The following is a 15,891-nucleotide window of genomic DNA, read 5'->3' on the forward strand; positions in this document are numbered from 1 at the left end:
ATTTTACTTCCTAAAATGTTTATCTCTTTGAAATCATTTTTGGATGTTATATACAAAGATTAAAATAGCTGCTCTCTGGTGACATTAGGTCATTTTAAAATAGGCCATACTGGAAATTACATCATACCCTTGTTCGATTTTACTTCCTAAAATGTTTATCTCTTTGAAATCATTTTTGGATGTTATATACAAAGATTATAATAGCTGCTCTCTGGTGACATTAGGTCATTTTAAAATAGGCCATACTGGAAATTACATCATACCCTTGTTCGAACTTCTATTTATTAGATAGTTCAGCCAATCAGACTTCAGCCCTGGCCAATTTCCCAGAATTACTTGTTAGGTTCAGACAAGAAGTTAGAAGAACAAATCAAAGGACAAATATTTACCATAAATAACTGTTTCACAGAACATAAGTTCTTGACTTATTACTGCCTGTAGACCAACAACCATATCATCTAATACCCTCATAACATTTATTCTGCTGAAGAGTCTGTGGGTATGCATTCAAATGCAATGTATGGGCTTTGCCATTTACAGCTTTGGAGGCATTTCCTAACTCACCTGAGCTGAACCCATACGTTCCTTCTAGACCAATCAGGGAAAAGATATCCACAGAGTTCTCAGAGAAGAATCCTCTCACAGACTTCCAGAAAGACAGATTACCGTCATCTGAGGATTATAATGTTGAGGGAAGTTGCACGGAGTAAAAAAGGACAACCTTCATAGCCACACTGACTTTCATTTAAATTCAGCTGTGGGACTAACTATGGGACTGTGTATACACCAATATTATTTAACTGTTTAAGACTCAGAGTTTCCTCCAGGTAAAATGGAGGTAATGACTTCTACTTTCCAATGTTAATGATAATAAATGAGAATCTATGTGAAATACCTAATACAGAAATTGACATGTAAAACTTCTCAATTAATGTGTTTTATTTTTTCCCTCATATTTTTATTAGGCTGGTATTCTTTTGATAACCATTATTATCTATACAAGTAAGGCCACACAATATTATCACTGAGAAATGCAGATTTGTGGTAAGTTTATTGAAATAATGAAAATAAGTTTAAAGCCTAGTGATTATTTCAGAAGAGTCTTAGTCCATCTGTACTAGAGTTTTTCTCCATGAAATAGTAAGAGATGTCATTATTTCAGCAATTTAATGTAAGTACACTTGAACATCTGCTGGTAGAAATGAAGAAGTTACTACAGAAGCAGTATTTCTTACATTTAGAAATCATAGAAAGTAGTGATTAGGAGTACCTGGGTAGTTTGCATAGGCTTATCTATGAGTTAACCTTCTTGTTCTGATTATGCACAGCCATTAAGACACTCAAATTTGTGGTTTAGCTTCCTTTGCTCAGCACTGCAGTAAAATTGTTTTGTTTTGTTTCAGTAAACAAAGTCTTTATTTCATCAGTCTTTTTCCCTCTTAGAAAAGAGATGCCTTATCACGAGTTCATATTTATTTGTTTCAAAGTGATTGCAAATGAGGATCAATATAAATGACATTCCGATTTAAAACTTAAGTCCATGAGACGTCTTTTCAAAACATCAGAGTTTGGGCTAAAAGTACATGCTGCCAGGAACAACTCATTCTGACTCTGAATAGTTCATAAACACCAGCAGTAGCCAAATAAGAAATGAAAAAGTAAGTGATATTTACAATTTCCATGTAATTCATTTGGACATCATTTGAGTTTCCAGAATTAACATCAATAGAACCATTCAACAGCTAAGTTCATTTTTAACCTTAATATCCTGGAACTCTAACGTTTCCAAGCTCCAACTTGGAACATGAGTCTTATTATCAGAAAGGAAGGAAAATGTTGAAATAAACAAGAGAGAAGATAACACATAATCCCAGAGAGCATATGTTTCTAATTTTCATCCTACCTAGCAGAATTCTATGTTCATAATATTTATTAAATGAAATAAGAAGAAAAAGGTAGAAAAATTGTGAATATACTGCAGTCTCCAGTAATTCATCATCACTAACATAGTCTTTAACATATTTTATGATTCTCTGTGGCTGAGCCAAAATCAGTTACTTCCACTCTCTTTGTGAAGTTTTTCATGTATGAAGTGATTTTAAATGATAATATTCCATTCTATTAATATGGGTCAATGAAAACGACATGGATGGACCTAGGATTATATTAAGTGAAACAAGTCAAGCACAGAAAGAGAAATATCACATGTTCTCACTTATTTGTGAGAGCTAAAATTATATAAATAAATACACAAAGAACGGGGGGGGGGAGGGAGGGAAGAAGACACAACAATCACAATCCCTTGAAGTTGATATGACAAGTGAACAGAAAGGACATTGTTGGGAGGGAGGGGCAAGGGAGGAGGGAGGGAGGTTTCAGTAATGGGCCACAATAATCAGCCACATTGTATATTGACAAAATAAAGTAAAATTTGGTTGAAAAGAAAATGGCTCAATGAATAATTGAGTTCATGAGCTCTTCTTATAAACCAAGGAATAAAATCTATAGCATAAGGCACTGCAATGAAATTAAGGAGCTCAGCCAGCATATTTATCCATACTTGCATAATTCTGGGAACACTGCTTCATCCCACGGGAATTTTGGTCATTCAAAATTTATACCTTTTAAAGGAAAGCAGCAGCAATTCAAAAGCAAAAGAAATTCTCAATCAACACACACACAGAGACCACTATCTGGTTAAAATTGAATTTCATTCTTTTCCTAGGCAAACCAAGAATAGTATAGATGATGTAGAAAATAAAATTTGCGTTGTCAAGTTAGTGACCTAAGTGATTATGAAGGCTATCACAATACAACTAAGGTATTGCTTGAACCTACCAATATCTTCTAAAGCATAAGACTTTCTTAGTGATGCTGACAAAATGACTAAGAGAAAGCTATCAATTAGTGAAGCTCTTTTCCAATGTACAACAATTATTGGCCTTCCCAGGACTGTATGTATAATAAGAAAATTGCCTGTCAATTACTAAAGGAGATCACGGATCTTATTTCTCTGCAGAGATACCTTTATTTCTCATAAAAAGGATCATTTAAATAGAGAAATACGATGATCCAGAAAGAAGCAACTATAAATGTGTACCAATTGTACTAGCGTTCATTGACAGAATTCAAATGCATTTGGAAACTTTTCAGCTTCTTTCGTCTTCTGTGGTACTTAGTCTCCAAGGAGATTTGACTAGCTTTCTCCCAGGTTAGAAATCTAGCAATTTCTAGATCGCAAAATGAGAAGATCTGACTAGGCTTCTTCCATGTTCGATTTGAGGAGACTTGATTAGCTTTCTCCCAGTCCAGAAATACAAGAATTCTTTACATTAATCCATGTGTGGAAAAAAAGCCTCATCATTGTTGCAGAAGCATTTATTGATTGATTTAATAATTTTTATGTTTTCTGTTGTGGTTGGCATCATATATAAAGCAGTGAACAAAAAATAGTTTTTGTTCTCATAAGCTTATGCTACAGTTGGAAGAAACAGAAAATAAACAGCGATAAATGTTTAATTACAAATTGGAATAAGTGCTATAGATGAAAACTATAATACCTAAAAAGTGTTTATATTAAGAAGATGGTAGGTAAAAAAGGCCTCTTCACTAGTACCATAAAGCCTGGGCAAAGGGCCTTCTCCTGTTGTGGACCGTCTTCCCAAAAAGTAATCTTGCTAATTAAAAACTGGCTTTCATTCACAATTTGGAGATAATACTAGATACCTGTCATTAAGTCCCAGCATTCTTTCACTCAGTGCATAAAAACTTTGAAGGTGATAAATGGGGGGGAGGGGGGATCTTTTTTTAACACGTTATCTCAGCAAACCACATTTTGCAAAGACTGCTCCCATAGCCAATGATAGCCCATATTACAGTGTTAAGTGCTTTCAATAGGTAACCATTTTCATTACATTTATAGTTTGAAAGAAAATCATAAATAGAGGTATTGTTCCATGGAGTAAACTAATTTCCTACCAGACTATGAGGGAGGTTACCTCTGCATTAAATATACACAGCTGGCTAAGTACATCACTTTAAAGATTCTCATTCTGAAATCCTACTCCAGACAATAAATATGTACAACCTACAGAATTATTAACATTGTATTTCCTAGACTTAGGAGACCAATTATTTGAGCTGAAAAAGAAATAACTATGCTCTGAGATTATTCTCAGATGAATAATTAAAAGAAAATGGGAAGACCAAGAAAGCTGTTGTGAGCTAAATTAACAATAAGTCGAATGAACATATTAAAAGAAAGCTTCCATCTTAGCCTTTAAAATCTTTAAAAGACCAAGAAAGCTGTTGTGAGCTAAATTAACAATAAGTCGAATGAACATATTAAAAGAAAGTTTCCATCTTAGCCTTTAAAATCTTTAAAAAAAAAAAAAAAAGGATGGCAGCTCATTTCTTAGACATTTCATTAAAAGGTAAAACCTAGAGATAAAAGAAAGTGAATTCAAAATCCATAAAAATGGAAGTTATACATTTTTATCAATGTATATGAAATAGGTCTTAAAATCTACTGCAAGAAAAAGCAGACCACTTTATAAAACCGACACAACTTCAATGACTTCTTTCTGATCAATCACCTCAATGAAGAAGAGACAAAACCAGAAGCAGTGCTGGCATCCCTCATACTAGAGAAGAGTTCTATTTTCATTTTCCTAGTAGAGACTAGCCACAACATGGACTGCATACTACATACTCTTCAAAATCACCTACTTCCCTTTTCTTTATTATCTGATGCCATGTTGTTAAAGTATAATTCTAATTACAATTTCTCTTTTCATGCATATGATTTAATATGAACAAAGTCAGTATCCTAACATCGTGGTTTGTATACCAGTCATACTTTAGTTTGCTAAGTGTGAGTCCATTGCTCTGAAATTACACAACTGTGGGTGTCATCACAAAATCAGATGTCCAGCATTCCCATAGGAGTCGAAGATACTGCAGCATGGGCTTCATCAAGGTAGGGCCACTAGGACATATTCACCAACTGGCCAACCGCTATCTAATTTATTTTAATTTGAATTTATCTTTGAAACTTCAGAGAACAAAATTCCAATTGTTCAGCCGTTACCTATCTGTAAAAGTGTTGGTCCTCTGCAATACTCATTTAAATATAAAATCAGTAGCACTTGGGAAATTGAAAAGCCAGGAAGCCTGAATCAGTTAATAATAATTCCAATTAAAAATAACCACTGAAAATCACTCTAACAAACATTTAAAAATGCAGTAAAATATTTCCCAATTTAGGCATTATAAAAAGGTCCTTAAAAACTATTTTTGAAATCATGCTCATTTTCTTTTACATTTTTGTAAACTTGGTTTTACTGACATCACTACCTTAGAGTATAAGGGTGTTAAATATAATACAAGTTTTTACTACAGGTAATTATGTTCATGGAAACTCTAATCTGAAGTTTATGACTGTACATAATGTCAAGCCATATTAAAATAGAGTTCTACTAATTTAGAATATTCAATTATCAATGGACCATATGACTGTCTTACACTGATTATTCTTAAAATTTCCTAACTACTGCTTATTATCCTAGGACCACCCAAGTGAAAAATTAACTTTAAAATGTCTAAGAGGATTAAACTTGAGAAATGAAACATGCATTTCTATGAAATGTATCTCTATTTGAATTTTTTTTAAAAAAGGCTTTAACCTCCTATTTCTGTTTTATTATGTTACAATTTTATATTTTGTCTCAGAAGGAGCATTTCATGCAAAGTGTTATTAAGTACCTTCCTGAAGACAGAAACCAGGAAAGAATTTTTTAAAGTGAAAAATAATTAATATATTTCCATGAAATTACCCATGAAGAACTAGCCCAACTTCTCCTGTTATAAAAATAAATGAGTATTATTTTTCTGAGGACTGATATTAGGATATAAATAAACAATATTTTTCTTTGGGAAAACAAAGTATACAGATGGGTACCACTCATTAATTCACTGAATAAATACCTAAGTACTTCATATGTGTTGGCACTGCACAGGCTGCCAGGAACACAGTTCCTTCATGTGCTTTCTTAAAACATTATTATGTATACATAAAGTGTAATTTTGGTATATTGAATATTTTTCAATCAGTTCATGATGTTTGACTATAGGTTTCTGACTTATTTTTATATCTCCAAATATTAGTATTTTATACTATGTACACAATTTTAAAAATAAGTCCAAATAATGTTTTCTATGATGTTTATGTTTTTAAATTAGGACAGTATTATTCCGTATTCTTGTCTGCTATTTTCAATTTAATGGCAAACAGTATTTAGTTTTTATTTTAATTAAACAATCCTAAAAAAAGGGGCATTTTCCTCATTTATCTCTGTAGTCATTAAGTAATGGCAACTCAGCAATATCATAAAATGCGATGGTATGATCTCAGTATTAGTTTTTGCTTTAAATTTTGGAATTAGATATAAAATAAATAATTTTCTCTGACATGTAGAAATTATTCAGCAGGGCCGGCCCGGTGGTGCACTGCTACAGTGTGCAGCTTGGGAACACGGCGGCACTCCCGCCGAGGGTTCGGATCCCACATACAGACCGGTTCCCGCTCACTGGCTGAGCGAGGTGCGGACGCAACACCGAGGGTTGCGATCCCGTTGCCGGTCCCGGTCCGGTACGGGTGCGACACTGAGGTTGCGATCCGTTGCCGGTCACGAAAAAAGACAAAAGGGGGGAAAAAAAAGAAGAAGAAATTATTCAGCAAATTTCCTAATTATTAGCCACTAAACAATCAATAAATAAACTTAAATAAACTTGTCTGGTCTATAAATCTCTATAGTTTGGAACCAATAATTTAAATGATCAGTCCTCTACCCAAATCCTCTCAATAGACTGGAGAGCAACTCACAATCCCTAAAAGGAATCCAAAATATATATTCCTAGGAATAAAAAGAAAACGTTTTATGGCATGGCTAATGACTGTGGAAAGTCCTGACCATCAAATTGTTCAATCTGTTAGTGCATTTAGATTCAAACTTCAGATTTAACCTTTTACCACAAACAAATAATAATATTAATTATGGTGCCATGCTGTTAGTTTTTGCTATTACTTTAAAAACTATTTTCAAATAATTTAATAAATTTCTTATATGTTCTGAAATAATCTCTATAAAATAAATCAGTATCTACTCAAATAGGAATGCTCAAATTTGAAGAAATATAAAGTGAATTAAAATGTGTTTACTGTGTTGAATTCTATATTTAAGAGTAGTCAAATTTTATAGACTATTAACATTGTGAATGTAATTCAATGTTGTTGTTGAATAAAAGGATCACTCTTAGTAGTCTTTAAGTCCAGAAAAAGAATATGTGCTTTTACATTTTTTATAATCTCCATATAAGAACACTTTATTCTTCCTCTTACTGTCAAAAACAATCTCCTAATACTGATGTGTCATCAAATGTTATTCTGAACATCAGAAAATTCAAGAGGAAATTGACTGAAATTGCAAAATTAAAACTTAAATTATATATACAATGGCAAGTCAAAAACTATATTTGGGAAAAATATAAAACTATTTTATATCAAACTCTGCTAATTTCCCAATCCAATTCCTCCTTAAGAAGTTAGACAGAGCAGAATCACTCAGGTGAAAATTGTGTAACGCAAAACAAATAATGAATTCAATTTTCCTGTTTGTGTCTTTGAGAAAATAGCAGCATTGAATACGAACCAACCAATAAACAACAAAACTTTAAACACCTAAATAAGAGCAGAGTATTATGCTAAATGGAAGCAGCATGTATATCTGCCTGAACAATAGTTGTTTGGTTCTATAAACATAGAGTCAGACAATTGTATGTTAATAATTATAGTCCACCTCTTAGCAAGTATATAACCTTGGCAATGTTGCTAATCCCCCTTGTTCCTCATTACTTTATCTAAGAAATAGAAATGAAAATATCCACTTCACAGAATTAGTGACTGTATTAAGTGAGATAAAGTTCAAAAAGTGTCCAGCACTTGTATTACATCTCTTCTTTCCTAAGTGACAAATTGAACAGAATACAAATTTCCTCATTACTTTATCTAAGAAATAGAAATGAAAATATCCACTTCACAGAATTAGTGACTGGATTAAGTGAGATAAAGTTCAAAAAGTGTCCAGCACTTGTATTACATCTCTTCTTTCCTAAGTGACAAATTGAACAGAATACAAAAGATAAAATATCAATAAATATTTTAAAAAATGAATATATTGAATACACTTAAGAAAAATAAATTAGAAACGAAAAGAATGACATTATAGAACCCAACACCATAATTTGCTGCAGACAAATCTCATGTACTGCCTGTTTTACTATGATTTGTGAACTAAGAATGGTTTTTATCTTTTTAAATGGCTAAAGAATATTTCGTCGCATGTGAAAATCACATGAAAATAAAATTTTGGTGTCCATAAATAAAGTTTTTTTGGCACACAAACATGCTCATTCATCTACATTTCATCTGAGAATGCTTTTTAAGTTACAAGAGCACAGATGAGTAGTTGTGATGGAGACTTTGTGATGTGCAGAGCCTCAAATAATTTCTATCTGGTGTTTACACAAGGAAAGTTTGCTGATCCTTGCTCCAGCAAGCAGGATATTCTATCCTCTGCCATGATCTATTTTGTTACATTTTAGTTACATTTTAGTGGCACTTTTAAGATACTCACTTTTTGATTATGGAGGATTTATTATTAATTATCTGATAACACACTCTTCTAACCACTCCATTTCCTATGAGATCAGATAATTTCATGAAATTAAGAATAAAGCTCACTGATTAAGAGTATGAATAAAAATTCAGTTGTTAGAGGAAAGTTTGGGAGAAAAACTTTCCACTGAACCCTTTTATAATTATTGAGTATTAGTATATGTAAATATGCTACCTATTCAAATAACAAGAAAATATCTTTTTAAAATATGAAGTGATCAAACATTTTAAGCGCAATTATTTCCTTTGCCAAAAAAATGCAAAATGTGTCTAGCACCTAAGAATATGTATATACCATAAAATTTATAATAGGAAATATATAAGAACACTTACAATTTTGGAAATCATTATTTAAAAGGTTTAAATAATTAAAAATGTGCCTACACTATAATTTACAACAGGAAGAAAAATATAAGAGCATTTACACTTTTTAAAATCATGACTTAAAAGGTCTGAATAACTAACTCATTTACACTGAGCTAAAATCTACCTAACATATTCTATTAAAAGAACAGTTTCTAAAATGTGCTTTTTGTCTACTTAGAATTTCTTAATTATTTTCCATGAACTGGCCCAAATATTCATTACCCTTCTTTAAACAAAGTCACAAAACTATATCTAGTCTTTTCACGAAAGGAAAAGGGAGCAACCTGGTAACATTTAACTTACAGATATAAAACTTCAGAGAGCATTAACTTGAAGTAAGCACTTTAGCATTTTTACATAGCTCTGATTTCCCAAAAGATGGGATACTAGATAAAGGAAACGGAGCTATAGTATGTCCAGGGTGTCTGAAAGTGGTTGGAGGAAACTAGACCTCGGGACAGCTTTCTACAGCACATAATTCCTCTCATATAATTCCTCTTCTGAATTCATCAACCTGCTTGTTCTCAAAGAAATGGGAGTTAGAAACAAAGAACTTACTGGAGAAAGAATAATGAATGAAATGAATGCATGAAACTTAGAGGCTGGGAGATATTTTTAAGTCCATCATTTCATAGCTTAACCAATCAATAAAAATTAATACAGATTTACTGAGTGCTTAGTACAGGTAAGGTTCCCAGCTTGGCACTGGGAAAACAGCAATGAACAAAAGATACGTGCTCCTCCTCATGAAAACAGTAAACAAGAAGTTCTCTTAAAGGATGATCAGTATTGAGGAACTGCCAGTATGTGTGTTATGAAACAAGAGTTAAGGAAACATACAGAAGGAGGATTTAACCTGGTCAAATTCCTTATGAGAAAACAGCCAAGAAACAGAGATCCAAAGGGTAAGAACCACCTAGAGAAAAAGCTGGTGGAACATCAACAAACAGAAAACATTAAAGGCAAAGTGAGCAACAAAAATAAATATGGTGAGAAATTTTATATGAAGTTATAAATAATTAACTATTTAGAAAACATGTAAAGAATTATTAACTTAAAATATAGTTGTGGTGGTCTTTAAAGCTATTGACTTACAATTCTTAAAGTGAATATGCTAGAGTTAAGCTGCATGCATAAGAAATTTGGTTCATAATTTAATTTGTAGCTTCCAAACAATTATATTTGATATGTAGATAATTATTCCATCTGTCTCTCAGCAATATCTTTGGAGGATTAACATTTTAACATACTGCAATGATGAGTTTTCTAAAATCAGAAGACTCAAGTTTAATCTCGGTAAAATGTCTTGTGTACATCTCATGCAGTATTATTAATTCAAAGTTTCTTGCTATATAACCATAGAGCTATCAATTTTGTCAGATTGGGTAGCAATAAATTACACTTACGTCCATCTTAACACTTTCAAATCTGTGAAGGTAACAGTGCAGTGAAAAAGAAAATACTGGGAGATAAAAGGAGTCCAGACGAAAATTAAAGTTAAAAAAAATTATTAAGTATAATCTATAACTCTGACTTTTATCTGTAAAGAATTATCCTATGTTGGAAAATGGGTGTCGGCTATAATTTTCTATAATCTTATAGATTGTTCTTAATGAATAAGGTATGTAATATTTCATATTTTAAAAATGAGACCAATTACACACCCATCAGAATGGCCAAAATAAAAAACAGTTACAACACTAAACACTGAGTGTAGAATACTGGGTCTTCCATACACTGCTGATGGGAATGCACAGCTACTCTGGAAAAACAGTTGGACTGTTTCTTAAAAAACTAAATATGCAACAACCACATCACCCAGCAACTGTACTCAGGCATTTATGTCAGAGAAATAAAAATTTAGGTTCAAACAAAAACTTGCACATGAATGTTCATAGCGGCTTTATTCATAATAGCTCAAAACTGGAAACAGCCCAGGGTCCTTCAAGGGATGAATGGTTAAGCAAACTATGGAACATCCATACCATAAAAAACGACTCAGAAATAAAAAGAAACAAACTATTTGTACATACAACTTAGATGACCCTCTAAAGCAACCTGAATATCCATGAAAGGTCATTGTATTAATAAGGTATGGCATGTCCACACAAAACATCACATTGCAAATTTTAGAACACAAGATAACCCTGTGCAGTTTTGTGGAAATATCAAGACTTCCTGTAAAGTAAACAAAGAAAAGTACAAAACAGACTATATGGTCACTATCATTTGTATAAAGAGGGAAAAGGAATACATACAAATACATTTAATTCCAAATGTATAGAATATATCCTGAAGCATACCGGAAACACAAGACCCAGCTAAACTGATTGTCTTTGGAAATGTAATCTGGATAGAGTCAAAGATATGAGAAAATTTTCACTCTATCCCTGTTTAAGATTGTTTTAAAATTTTAAACCACGTGAAAGCACTTTCTATTTAAAAAAAATACTTTTTAAAAATAAAAACTATATATTTCAGCTTCTACTAACTCTTCTGAAAGAGGTGTTTTACTTGTAAATAGAGTTGCAATTAGAAGGATGAAAAGGGTAACTTAGGGAATTTTAGATTTAGAAGTTGGAAACAAATTTGCGTAATATGTTTCTAGTCTGAATTGAATGTCAGAAACATTGGAGTGGTTTGGGCACTTTCTTTGACATGTTTCCATGCTCTCACTGAGCAAGTTTTGCGTCCTAATTTGTTTTCAGACATAGACTTCACTGGAAAGAGAAAGCTCTGTCCAGTGTAAGTGCACATTGGCAGGCTTGGAGCTTTCACGTCTCCTTCTGCATGATCACATTTGTTTTATAATATGAATAATCTCTCCTGTGGGACTAAGCAGTGTGATTTTTCTCAGAATGTGAGCAGTTGAGAAAAAACTTTGGAATAACAACTGACTTCACAAAAATAAGAAGTTTGGATTTAAAACTAATATTTATGAAATATTTTTCTAGACAAGAGAAGAAAAAGAAAAAAAATATTAATCCTCATTCTTAGCCAAATATTTTTTTTAACGCAAGTTTTCTTTGGATTTCTCAAAAGCCTAGCAGGTTTGGACAACATAGAATTTGATTCAAATATATCTATATTTTCTTCATGCCTGCAACAAGCTGGTAGCAGAAGCTACAGTTGCTATGAATTATGAGATATTTCCCACAGCCCCAATCCCACGAAAAACAATTTGAAAATTGTCCAGGTTCAGATTTTTACTCCCACAAGAGGCAAGCAGGATATAGTTACACAATAACTATAAAATTAAAAAGAGAACAAGGGAAGAATAAAACCACCTTCATTCTCTTAGCTACTTCTGTTACCACCACCATGAAATGAATCACCTGGGTGGAGGGGAAGAAATGCATTTACAGGGACGTACAAATAGCACAAGGGAGAACGAACAGAAGACATGACCTTTGAGACAAGGTCAGGCCAAAGAGGCTGCTGAACAAGATGAGTGACCGAAAGAAACTTGGTAGCAAAACCCCAAACTGCACTCCTTTTGACTCTTTTCCTTTTAATGGCTTTATTGCCATGCGTTTCTCATAGCATACAGTTTACCTGGTGTACAGTGGTTTTCTGTATATTAACAGAGTTGTGGAACCACCAGTAAAGCTAATTTTAGAACATTTTCAGCACCCCAAAAGAAACTCTGTACCCATTTACCCAGTGGGCTTTCCTTTTGCCTCCCACCCGCCCTTGGCATCAGCTAATCTACTTTATGTTTTTATAGATTTGTCTATTCTAGCCATTTCATATACATGGAGCCATACAATATTTGATCTTTTTGTGACTGGCCCCTCTCATTTAGCCTAATGCTTTCAAGATTCATCCATTCATTTTTTTATTGCCGAATAATATACCTTTGTAGGGCTATACCACACTTTCTTTATCCATTCATCCATTGATGGATATTTTGTTGGTTTCTACTTTCTGGCTATGATAGAGTTTGGATATGTTGTCCCCTCAAAGCCTATGCTGAAATCTGACCACCGTGTCAGTATTGGGAGATGTTTAGGTCATAAGATCTCTCCTAAATAGATTAATGCCCTCCGGGGCGGGGACAGTGAGTGAGTTCTCGCTCTATTAGTTCCCACAAAAGTTGGTTGTTTAAAGGACACTGGCTCCTCGTCCTCTGCCTCTCTGTCTCTGTCTCTCTCTCTCTCTCCCCCCACCCCTCCCTCCCTCTCTCTCTGCCTCTCACCATGTTATATTGTACCCACCAGCTGCCTGCCGTTTTCCACCATGAGTAGAAGCAGCCTGAGGCCTGTGCCATATACAGCAGTCTCATGAGCCAAATAAACTTCTGGTCTTTATAAATTACCCAGTTTCAGGTGTTCTGTTACAGGGACACAGAAGTGGACTAACACAGGCTTTTATGAGTAATGCTACTACAAACATCCTTATACAAGTCTTTGTGTGAACACGTTTCCATTTCTCTTGAGTACATACCTAGGAGTGGAATTGCTTTTCAGGTGTTCTGTTACAGGGACACAGAAGTGGACTAACACAGGCTTTTATGAGTAATGCTAGTACAAACATCCTTATACAAGTCTTTGTGTGAACACGTTTCCATTTCTCTTGAGTACATACCTAGGAGTGGAATTGCTGGGTCACATGGTAAACCTTTTGAAAATTGCCAGATTGTTTTCCAAAGCAGCTGCACCAGTTCACATTCCCACCAGCAATATATGAGGGTTTTAACTTCACATTCTCACCAGCACTTGTCTATCTTATTTTATTCACAATGTCTTTCTTCCATTCTGTAGGTTATCTTTTCACTTTCTTGGCAATGTCCTTTGAAGCACAAAAGTTTTTAATTTCAAAGAAACCAATGTATTTTTTGTCCTTTTGTCACTCATACTTTTACTGCTATACTATTTGTCTCTATCATATCAGAAGAAATTACATATCTTCTGAGATGGAGGGTAATTATCTACTCTTCTTATCCTTGAAGTGCATGGGCCTTCTAGTGATAGCAGCCAGCAATCTGACATTTACACCATTAACAGACAGACATCTTACTGTAACTGTGAGTGCTTTCTAAATCACCTCTGCTTAACCCTGTGGCCATCTGACCTCACAGCTCAGAACGCTTATTAGTCTCTGAAACAGAAGATTGGTGCTAATTCCCAAAAGAGCAGCGGTAGTATAGAAGGAAAAACCTAAGCATCAGGGTCTAATGAGTGATGAAATCTCTCACTTTTTTCAAAATCTATTGCTATAACAGTGAGACAGAAGAAAACAAAGAAATTTAACACATAGATAAAGAAGAGAACAAGTAGGATGGAAAAGCAAAAACAAAAACAAACAAAAAAGTCATTAAGCATATTATCTAAGAAAACTGTACTGAAATAAAGAAAGCTCAAATCTTTAGCAACTTAAGGCACACTACGCACCACAAAAAATTGATAGCAAAACTCAGACATATTCTGGCAAAGATACTAAACTTCATAGAAAAAGAATTTAATATATATTCAGTAAAATACAAGAAGGAGATAGGTGAATTAGAGTGATCTGAGTATTTCTACAGTAATATCTACAGTATTATGCAACAAAGAGTAACAAAAGAATTATATACTCACACAATCTGGCCTTTTAGTATAAAGGCAACATACCTTCTCAAGCATGCAAGAAATTTTTTAAAAATGCTCATTGGATGTTCTTAGGGAAAGAATATAAATATTTGGTGAAATTTTTATATTTAAAAAATGAATCAAAATTAAAACTCAGGATAGGGATGCTATGATAAGTACTATTAGTGAGACAATTATAGCCCTAAAATAAGCTTAAGCAACCATTAAAATTGTGATTAAACCACTAAAATTGTGATTATAGAAAGGAATGTGAATATTAGGAACCTTGACATAAAAAAATTGTTTTGAAGAAACAAAATCGGGAGGTGGGAACATGAGGCAGTGTGGATACTTGCTTTCCCATCCTCGACTGGACATACAACAGATGCCTAAACTTGAAACACATCCATCTCACCAGTTATTACATTTAGGAGACTTGTAAAATCTAACCGTTCATCTCGTAAAGAAATATTAACTTCAAGTTCAGCAATATTCTCAATTTCACTTAAATTTCTTTGAAATCAATTTTGAAAATTCAGAAGTCAAAAAAATTAACTTAATAACTATCATTTTTAAATGTTATATATAGAATAACTCCATTTCAGCAAAATTCTCTCTTACCCTCTCCCCAGCCATCCATCCATTCATCCATCTACCCATATTTCTATCTACATATACTCACATATTTGTATATAGAGATGTATGAAATTACCCCATCCATCCATTCATCCATCTACCCATATTTCTATCTACATATACTCACATATTTGTATATGTATGAAATTACCATCATATGTTAATAATATTATCATATGTTAATAATATTATTTCTGAGTGGTTGAGGGACTTTTCTTATTTGTATTTTTCTGTATTATTTTTCTTTCTTAAATGGACATGTACAATTTGAACAAAAACAATACAGCTATCTTTTTAAAAATTGCTAGTAAAAATCTAGCATTACATAAGGTAACAAATTAGAAATAAACTACAGTGTGATAGAGTCTGAGAAAAAAGTATTTTAAGGCATTGATCCTTAAACTTTAAAATGATACAAATCAGCTGGGGATCTTCTAAAATGCAGATTCTGATTCAGTAGTTCTGGAGTGGGTCTAGAAACTCAGTATTTCTTTTTTTTTTTTTTTCCTTTTTGTCTTTTTTCGTGACCAGTAACAGGATTGCAACCCTTGGTGTCGCGCCCGTACCGCGACCGGCAACGGGATC

This window comes from Galeopterus variegatus, unplaced genomic scaffold, assembly GCF_000696425.1.
Source record: "Galeopterus variegatus unplaced genomic scaffold, G_variegatus-3.0.2 Scaffold4251, whole genome shotgun sequence".
In the NCBI taxonomy this organism is placed as follows: domain Eukaryota; kingdom Metazoa; phylum Chordata; class Mammalia; order Dermoptera; family Cynocephalidae; genus Galeopterus; species Galeopterus variegatus.